Source organism: Haliotis rubra, unplaced genomic scaffold (genome assembly GCF_003918875.1).
Source record: "Haliotis rubra isolate DU_JTF1 unplaced genomic scaffold, ASM391887v1 Scf2332, whole genome shotgun sequence".
Taxonomy (NCBI): Eukaryota; Metazoa; Mollusca; class Gastropoda; order Lepetellida; family Haliotidae; genus Haliotis; species Haliotis rubra.
Window position 1 is genome coordinate 23,881 of NW_025766373.1, and position 9,663 is coordinate 33,543.

At 41.0% G+C, this 9,663-nt stretch overlaps 1 long non-coding RNA gene across 1 annotated transcript; it reads left to right on the top strand.

The window, feature by feature from the left end:
- Positions 1-1,461: 1,461 nt before the first annotated feature.
- On the top strand, positions 1,462-2,640 carry LOC124278242. The gene is made up of 2 exons (XR_006899036.1): positions 1,462-1,766; positions 2,603-2,640. It is a non-coding gene; the product is annotated as an uncharacterized LOC124278242 (long non-coding RNA).
- Positions 2,641-9,663: the final 7,023 nt, after the last annotated feature.

Here is a 9,663-nt window from a genome sequence, read left to right on the forward strand (position 1 = left end):
AATCAACAGTTTATCAAAGGTTTTAAATGATTCAATTGATGGATCTCCTTTTGTGGATGATTTTAATATTTCTTGTCGCGGTAAAAATATGCATACTATTGAGCGGCAAATGCAGTTATGTCTAAACAAAATATATAAATGGTGTCTGGAAAACGGCTTTAAATTTTCAATGTCCAAAACTAATTGCATACATATTGCCGTAAATACAAACCACTTAACGACCCTGAACTATTTCTAAACGGCACACCTATCAAAGTTGTAAAGGAGGCCAGGTTTCTGGGTCTTATTTTCGATTCCCACTTGAGGTTTTTGCCGCATATTAAATCACTTAAGGCTTAATGTCTGAAGGCGTGCACTCGACTTGTTAAAAGTTGTTTCCAATTCAAAATGGGGAGGGGATCAAACTACCTTACTTCACTTATACCGATCGCTCATTCGCTCCAAACTTGATAATGGCTCCATTGTATATGGTTGAGCCTGTAAAAGCAACCTTAAAATGTAAGATTCTATCCATCACCAAGGTATTAGACTTAGGGGATAACTGTACTGTGTTTAACGAATTGGGGACGTATACCGGTGGTTATATAGCCGCAAATTTAGTTATATCGGCGACGCTTGCGCGTCGCCGATATAACTAAATTTGCGGCTATATAACCACCGGTATCCATCTCAATTCATCAAACACAGTACAGTTATCCCCATTCTAATTCAACTCGATTTACGCTGTTTTTCGTGAAAGAAATTCATTATTTAAACCAGGTCAAAGTTCCTCTAGGTCAAAGGGTAATCATATCACTCCTTGAACTTACACCATCGCCAGAAAAAGTAGTTCCCATTTCAAACTACACACATTCGTCTATTATGTGCACACAGACTAAAGGTGCAAGACTATAACAATGATATTTATAATTATAAACACAAAAATAACCAAAAGGCACATGACAAAATACGAGCAATTAGAGCTGGTCGATCCTTTGAGAATACTTAATCCTGACACTAGGCAGTACACATGGCGTCAACTCATTTCTTTAAAGCAGAATAGACCTGATTACTTCTTAATATCTGAGGATATTCTCTCTAGTAAAACTGTATTTATAGGAATAAGTTACAAATCTGATCACTCATATATTACGCTCGATTTAGACTTTAAACAGATTGATAGAGGCCCTGGATATTGGAAATTCAAATCTAACTTACTGCAAGATTACGTAAAACTGGTAAAGGAAACTAAACAATATGCTTTGAATGAAGTCAAGCATTGGGAACTACTGACGATATTGCCAATATGACTTTCAAAATGAATGACCAGTTTGTATTTGAAATGTTAAAAATGAGAATGAGAAGGGAAACAATACCATATACAATAAAACAAAAAAGTCCATTGACAAAGAAGAAAAACACTTGAAAAAGATTAATAAGCTAGAATCAAATTATGACATCCTTTCAAATAATATCTCATGTGGCAGGTATGAAGTCATGTAAGGTTTGGTTCGTTTGAAGTTGTCATTGTTTATAGTTTTAACGCAAGCAGTATCATTTTTAAGCGTTAGTCTATGGTTATTTTTAGATCTTGCCTAGTCCATTACGGGTATAAGGGGTGTCAAGAGATTGTGTCATCGCTTGTGTTGTGCCCTTTGACTTGCTTGGCCCCTTGTGTTGATTGGTTCTTTTAAAACACTAAACATTACTTGCACGTCAGCCATTGCACTTCACTTCAATCCGATCGCAGTTCAGAGCATAAAACAACTAACACGTCCGATCTAAAGGTAGGAACAATATTTCAAGTATTTTATATATGTTGTACTAAATAACAATGTTATTAGTGCTAATTAAATGTTCTTCATGATAATAAAATAGGTTAAAGTATATTTGTGCAATTGTAAATATTATGCCAAGGTAAGTAGACAATCTTGCAGTGATATAGTAAATAACGATCATGCTTAAAACTATGATACTTTGTTTATTTGAATGATGTTTATGCATAGGTTATTTATTGTGCATTATAACCATAGCGCACTTGGTTTGCATTGTACTTACGATGCAGAATGATTGAATGTGTGATTGATTTTGGGTATGACCTAATGTGGCTTACACATAGTTACGTCAGTACCGAACCATAGCTATTGATTGTTGTGATTTGTATACATACATATTTAGAATATTGAGACTTTGGTTTGCTTGTTCTTGTAGCAGCAGTATATTCCTCTTGGAGGCGTGGCTCTTCTACACCCCAGTGTCACGCACAGGGTATGAACGTTATCATTGTGTCATATGTATAAAGTTATTATGTTATTCACATAGTTGATGGATTTTATGTATTATGTACAAACACGTTCACCATAATGTGTACGTTGGTACGACGTATTTGAAACGTTATTCTAATACCAAGGAGTTACCGTTCTTGGTGGTTCAGTCAACGTGTTAATGGCTATGTACCTATTACCACAACAACATTATATAATGTGCACCTGTTGACATTAATTGATATTACACTCATTTCTAATGTTAGAAATGATATAAGAGATTCAATGATTGTATATATTTATCTATATTTACATGTTTGCCCTTAACTTGGCACTTATTTTGTAAACATGTGTTTCAGGGTGTCTGTCAATAAAGAATAGATCTCACAACCCGTAATCAGTGTCTGGTCCTCAGTATTCCCATTCACGTCCCGGTTACATAATGGAGCCCCCAGTGAGGATCTTTGCAGACTATTGATGACAGAGCCACCACAGGTTGAGAAGGATGAAGCATTGCCTGCATCTTGCTGTTCGTTGAACCGGTCAGTGCACAGGTTTCATTTACAGGACTGATTGTAACACCAGTGCTGGGACTTGTTCTGTGATTACCTCGGACATATGAGACTTGAGCTGACTTGAGCTGAGTCTGGAGACTTGTGTGTCATAAGCGTGTGCTCATGAGTTCTGACTTTATTGAACTGTGCATTATGTGCGTCACGTGACTTACTTGATGTGATATATTTACCTGACCCAATACCTCTTGGTTTGAATTTACTTAACTTTGTCCAAGTACTTGCCACAATAAAGACCTTATTGTCATCCATCATATGCCATAGAGCAATTGTACTTACATTATGAAGCAGTGGGTGTTGATTCAATTCCTTTAGTTAAGGGCCGGCCATAGTTTGTGTGTGTTCTCTTGACTCCGTTGGTACCAACCTGTTTAGTTAGTTTGTGGATCCACACATTGAATTTTAACTTAGATCATTTCAGTCAGTATAATTTAGATATTTTATTTGTACAATTACTGGCTTTGCTTGATTAGTTATTTCTTAGCATCAGATCATATTTCAGGTCCGCATGTAAGTGTGAGAGTGTGATCTTTACTTTTCAGCTCTACCCTATAGATTAATTTGGTGACATCTAAACTTAGATAAACTTTAATTAGGGACTTAAACCCAGTGATACTTGTACCACAGTGACGCCTTACATCTACACTGCACTAGATTGCACTGCACTGTAACCATACTGTTTACTAATTCCAATGTTTCCCCATCTATCCGTTTATCGTGCAGGTAGACTGTTGTATATGCTGATATGCTGGTGATTGAATTCACACTCCCGCTTGTTTGTCCTGTCGAACTCTAAATTGCATAACCTGTCAATCATTACTTAGTTGTGTAGTTATTGTTCAGGTTTTGGGCTTGAATAATTGTTTCGAAGGTTTATTGTTGCTGGTAATCTTGTATGACGTTTCTTTAAAGAAACAAAACAACTTAGTTACCAACTCCAATAGGACTCTGTTCTTTTCTCATTCTTTTCAACTCATACTTTGGCCAAATATCTTAGCCAATTACCCATTCATTCTTGTATTCTGATTATACCTGATTGAACTAGTTCAGGATTTCACTTGCCTTTGACGGTGCAGCTTGGTATCCAGTGGGGATCAATCGGTTTATTGCGAGTTAAGCATATTTAGTTACACGTTCACAGTGTCAACTTTGTGTCAACTTCTAGTTCATTTCCCCTCTATATCTCTACAACAATGGAGCTTGATAAGGATGGATTGAAAAGTCTACTAACAGTGTTTGAGAAGATGGGAATGTCTCCCAAAGTCGACACAGGGGAGGACTTTAAACAATGGATTCATGGAATGGCACAACAGGAAGGGCCCTTGATTAAACTGGAGGAAGGAACAGCCCACAAGATACCTACTGGGAACAATGATCCCACAGATCCTGGGACAAGCTCAACTACAAGTTACCATCACTTCCCTAGGCTTCCCATATTTAGTGGAGAGACAGACAAGGATACTACATATGATTTGTGGAGATATGAAGTTGACTGTCTTCTACAGTCAAAGACTCATACACGTGAAGTTGTCTTACAAGCTATCAGGAAATCTCTCAAAGGAGAAGCAGCTTTAATATCCATGAAACTAGGCCATAAAGCAAGCACAGAGGATATATTAGCTAAAATCAGGAGTGCATTCGGTACACTTAGGAGGAAGGAGAGTCTTATGTCACAGTTTTATGGTGCATCTCAGAAGGAAGATGAGGATGTGTCGGCATGGGGATGTCGCCTTGAGAACCTTATGTATCAGATATCAGAGCAGCGCCACTTAACCTTGGACGAACAGGATGAGATGCTTCGGAGCAAAATGTGGGATGGGCTCAAACCTGGATTGAAAAGCTTGGCTGCGCACAAATATGAGGTCATTTCTAATTTCGATGAACTACGTCTTTGTCTGCGAGAAGTGGAATTTGACCTTAACAGAAACAAGCCCACGGCAGAGAAAAAAAAGTCAGCTACAGCTAAAATGGCTTTCACTTCAGATAGTGCTGAGGCAGCTTCAAAGCAAGAAGTTCTTGACTTGAAGGAAATGGTGAAGGAAATAAGAGCAGAGATTGCAGAGCTCAGGTGCCAACATCAGGGTCAAGTTTACCAGCACCAGGTTTCAACTCCGCCATCCCAAGTACACCCCAGTTTCTCAAACCCCAGAGTCAATCATCCCCACAGACCTGAGAGAAAAGTATCAAGTGGAGGCAAAGGAAAATCTCCAGCATACACTGGTTCACAATCCAAGCCATTTCTTTCTACACATCCAGGTTTTGATGTCACCAATGAACAGCCATATGGAACTGACCTACAAGCATCAGGGATGCATCCTTATTCAACACAAGGAACAACTGGATATGTCTCCACCAGAGAGAGGGACACTGTGGAACAACACTAATGAAGAGTTGCCTAGATGTTTTAGGTGTGGTTACCCAGGTCATATTGCTCGGGGATGCAGAGTGAGACTTGATCACCTACGTCATCCTTTAAACTGGCCCAGGCCTATGGGAAGGGGCTGCCCTTAGGTTGTTCATCACGCCCTACAGTACCAGATGGATTAGTTGGCAACAGTAATGAAGTTGAGATTGTAATTGAAGGAGTGCCCGTACAAGCATTAGTGGACACAGGAGCTACTGTGTCAATTGTCTCTGAGACCTTTTACAAATCTCATTTGCAGCACATTGCGCTTGAACCCATTGGAGATATTTTGGACATCGAATGTGCTGGTGGTCAGTCACTTCCATATCAGGGATATATACAAGTTAATATTATCCTTACAGGTGGAGGTATCAGCCCTCAAAATCCTGTCTCCAGTCTACTCTTGGTTGTTCCTGAAACAAGGTATAATGCACGTGTCCCTGCCTTGCTGGGTACCAATGTTTTGCAATGTCTTTTGGATGAATGTAGGCAACTCCATGGACCAAAATTCCTACAGAGGGCAGATTTACATACACCTTGGTACTTGGCCTACAGAAGCATTGCACTCAGAGAGAAAGAGTTAGTACGCAATGGATGGCGTCTTGGTTTAGTCAGGAGCACTGAGACTCAGAATATGATCATTCCTCCAAATAGTAATGTTATCATAAAGGGTCGGATCACGAAGGGATTGACATCGCCAGGAATTTGTGCACTTCTTCAGCCTACCCACAGGTCATCGCTACCGGCAGATATTGATGTTGCTCCAACACTCATCACTTACAATAGTTCAAGGCCAGAGATTGTAAATGTACACATCTCAAATGTGACCACGCAGACCTTATGTATACCTCCAAAGGCTCTTCTCTGTGAACTTCAACCAGTAACCATACATGATTCACCCAAATGCCTACCTGTTGAAGCAGATGTGTTATTGGATCAGATAGATATTGATAAGGAAGGATTATCAGAGGAGGAGATTAAACATGGACTGGATATGATCATGAGATTTCAGGATATATTTTCAAAGAATGAGGAGGATATTGGACAATCTTCAATGGTTCATCATCGAATAGAACTCACGGATAATAGACCATTCAAACAGCGGCATCGGCGCATACCTCCTGCTATGTATGAGGAAGTTCGCAGTCACCTACAACAGCTCTTATCTGCTGGGGTTATTAGGAAATCGCACAGCCCTTGGGCTTCCAACATTGTACTGGTTCGCAAACGGGACGGTCGACTAAGGATGTGTGTTGATTATCGCCAGCTGAATAAGCGTACCATCAAGGACTCATACGCTTTGCCGAGGATTGAAGAGCTATTGGATTGTCTTGGTGGTATGAAGTACTTTTCAGTACTAGATATGAAGAGCGGGTACCACCAAGTTGAAATCGAGGAAGACCACAAGTCTCGTACAGCATTTACCATTGGACCGCTCGGGTTCTTTGAATACAACAGAATGCCATTTGGATTATCAAACGCACCGGCTACCTATCAGCGACTCATGGAAGAATGCCTAGAGGGTCTCCATCTCAAAATATGCCTCATCTACCTCGATGACCTTATCATATTTTCCAGGACCTATGAGGAACACCTTGAGAGGCTACAACTTGTTTTTCGTCGTCTCAAAGAATGTGGCTTAAAGCTTGCCCCAAAGAAATGTAAATTTTTTAAGCGAAAGGTTCGATATGTAGGGTATATCGTATCTGAAGCTGGGATTGAAGCTGATCCGGACAAGATTGACAAGATAAGACATTGGCCAACACCTTCTAATCCAGAGGAAGTCAGAAGATTTCTTGGATTTGGAGGTTACTATCGCAAATTCATCAAGGACTTTTCAAAGATTTCAAGGCCTCTCTCTGAGCTTATGCCCAAATCTGCTTCGAAGAAATCTAGACAACCATCCAAGGATCAAGACTGGATCTGGGGCCCAAAACAGGAAGAAGCATTCAGTGAGTTAAAGCACCGCCTGTGTTCCCCTCCTGTACTAGGCTATGCAGACTATTCACAACCCTTTGAACTCCATACTGATGCAAGTACACATGGGTTGGGTGCAGTGTTGTATCAGCTCCAGAATGGCAATCTGCGTGTCATTGCCTATGCAAGTAGAGCATTAGGACGTTCTGAGAGGAACTATTCAGCACATAAACTTGAGTTTTTGTGTTTGAAATGGTCCATCTCAGAAAAGTTCCATGACTATTTGTATGGGCATGATTTTGTTGTGTTCACTGATAACAACCCTTTAACCTATGTACTTACCAGTGCTCGACTCGATGCAACTGGGCATAGGTGGTTGGCTGCACTAGCAAACTACAACTTCAGTATCAAGTACCGTCCAGGAAAGGCTAATATTGATGCGGACGCATTATCTCGCTTACCAGATCATCAGGATTATGTTGAAGATGAGCAAATATCTCAGGAATCTGTGAGAGCCATTTGTGATACCATCCATGTCTCAAGTTTGGTTGAAAGTCTGTGCTTCTCTATGAATACAATTGAAGAGGATACGGAGCTTGAGGATGATCAGTGCGAGCTGAATGCAAGGGAATGGAGGAGAGCTCAAGCCAAAGATTCATCTCTTCGGATAATCCTAGAACACTTGAGAAATGGCACATCTCCAAATAGGATGCAGTACATCAATGATCCTGAAGTGAAATCATTATTGAAATGCTTTATCCAATTCCAAATGAAGAGGGGGAGTTCTCTATAGAATTACCACTGTAGATGGAGAAGACCGAGAACAGTTGGTTCTACCGATGAAATGTCGCACTGCAGCACTGCGCAGTTTACATGACAACGTTGGACATCCAGGTAGAGATAGAACTTTAGCACTTTTGAGGGATAGATTCTACTGGCCTGCGATGTCAAATGATGTTGAAGCACACTTGCAAAATTGTGAACGCTGTCTTCGAAGGAAAACACCAACAAGCCGAGCTCCAATGGTAAACATCCAGACATCAGCACCTTTGGAACTTGTATGTATGGATTTCTTGACGTTGGAACCATCAAAAGGTGGATTGGAGCATGTTCTAGTTGTAACTGATCACTTTACCAGATATGCCCAAGCATATCCAGCAAGAAACATGTCAGCCAAAACAACTGCTGAAACTTTCTTCACAAATTTTGTCATTCACTATGGACTACCAAGGAGGATACATTCAGATCAAGGAGCTAATTTCACTGGTAAAGTGATGCAGGAACTGTGCCAACTGTTGAAAATTGAGAAGTCCCAAACCACGCCGTACCATCCCATGGGCAATGGTATGTGCGAGCGCTTCAATCGAACACTCTGTAACATGCTAGGCACTCTGGATCCCGACCAGAAAAGGAATTGGAAAGCCCATATAGGTCCCTTGGTACATGCCTACAATTGTGTAAGACATGAGACAACATCAGCATCTCCATTCTTTTTGATGTTCGGAAGACTCCCTAGATTACCTGTCGATTTGGCTTTTGGATTGGACATAGAGCCAGGAAAATCCAGATCTATTTCTGAATACACCAAGTCCCTCAGGGAACGTTTGAAGCAAGCATATGAATTGGCATCTGCATCAGCAAAGAAGGCTCAGTCCAAACAGAAATCAAATTACGATCAAAGAGCTCGTGCTGCAACACTCGAGGTCGGAGATAGAGTCCTTGTAAAAATTGTAGCCTTTGCGGGACGACACAAGCTGGCTAACAAATGGGAAGATGACGTGTATATTGTTGTGAATCAACCTAATCCATCTATTCCTGTTTTCACAGTTGTGCAAGAAAATTGCGAGGGAAGGAAGAAGACACTTCATCGAAATCTTCTGTTGCCTGTTGGCTACATTCCTAACTTGGAACCACCTGTTCCAACACCAAGACGAGTAACCCCAACGCCCAGACAAGTGATCCCAACACCCCGGAAAAGATCATCAACATCCCTGAAAGCCACATCAGAGATATCGCACAAGGATGATGAAAGTTCTTCAGATGGACAAGACTCGGACATTTACTCCTATTCATATCATGCTCCAGTGTTCACTGATTCATCAGTGGATGGGCCAGCTGAAGTACAGACAGCGAGGGTAGGAAATGATGAAGCTAGTGCTGTCCATGATGAGAGGGAGGAAGTAACGTCTGAAGATACTGGTCAGCCGGATCAGACATCAGCTGCAGGTGGCGATTTCAGAAATGAAGTATCTGATGAAGAGAATAATCAGCCAGCAGAAAGGGAAATGCCAACTCCAGTTCCACGACGCCAGGCCGAACCCGAGTTCAACCGAGATGGATGCGGAGTGGGGAGTATGTTCTCTCTGCGGTAGCTACACCAGACTGGTTGGTGAGAGCGGATTATCTCAATTCTCTTGCCTCTGGGGCAATGTTTGCTCACCAGCCAGAGAAGCTAACTGAGGCTATTCTGGGTGTTGTCACTGGTAAATTATAATGATGGGGACATCATTTGTTGGGGAGGGGGAAG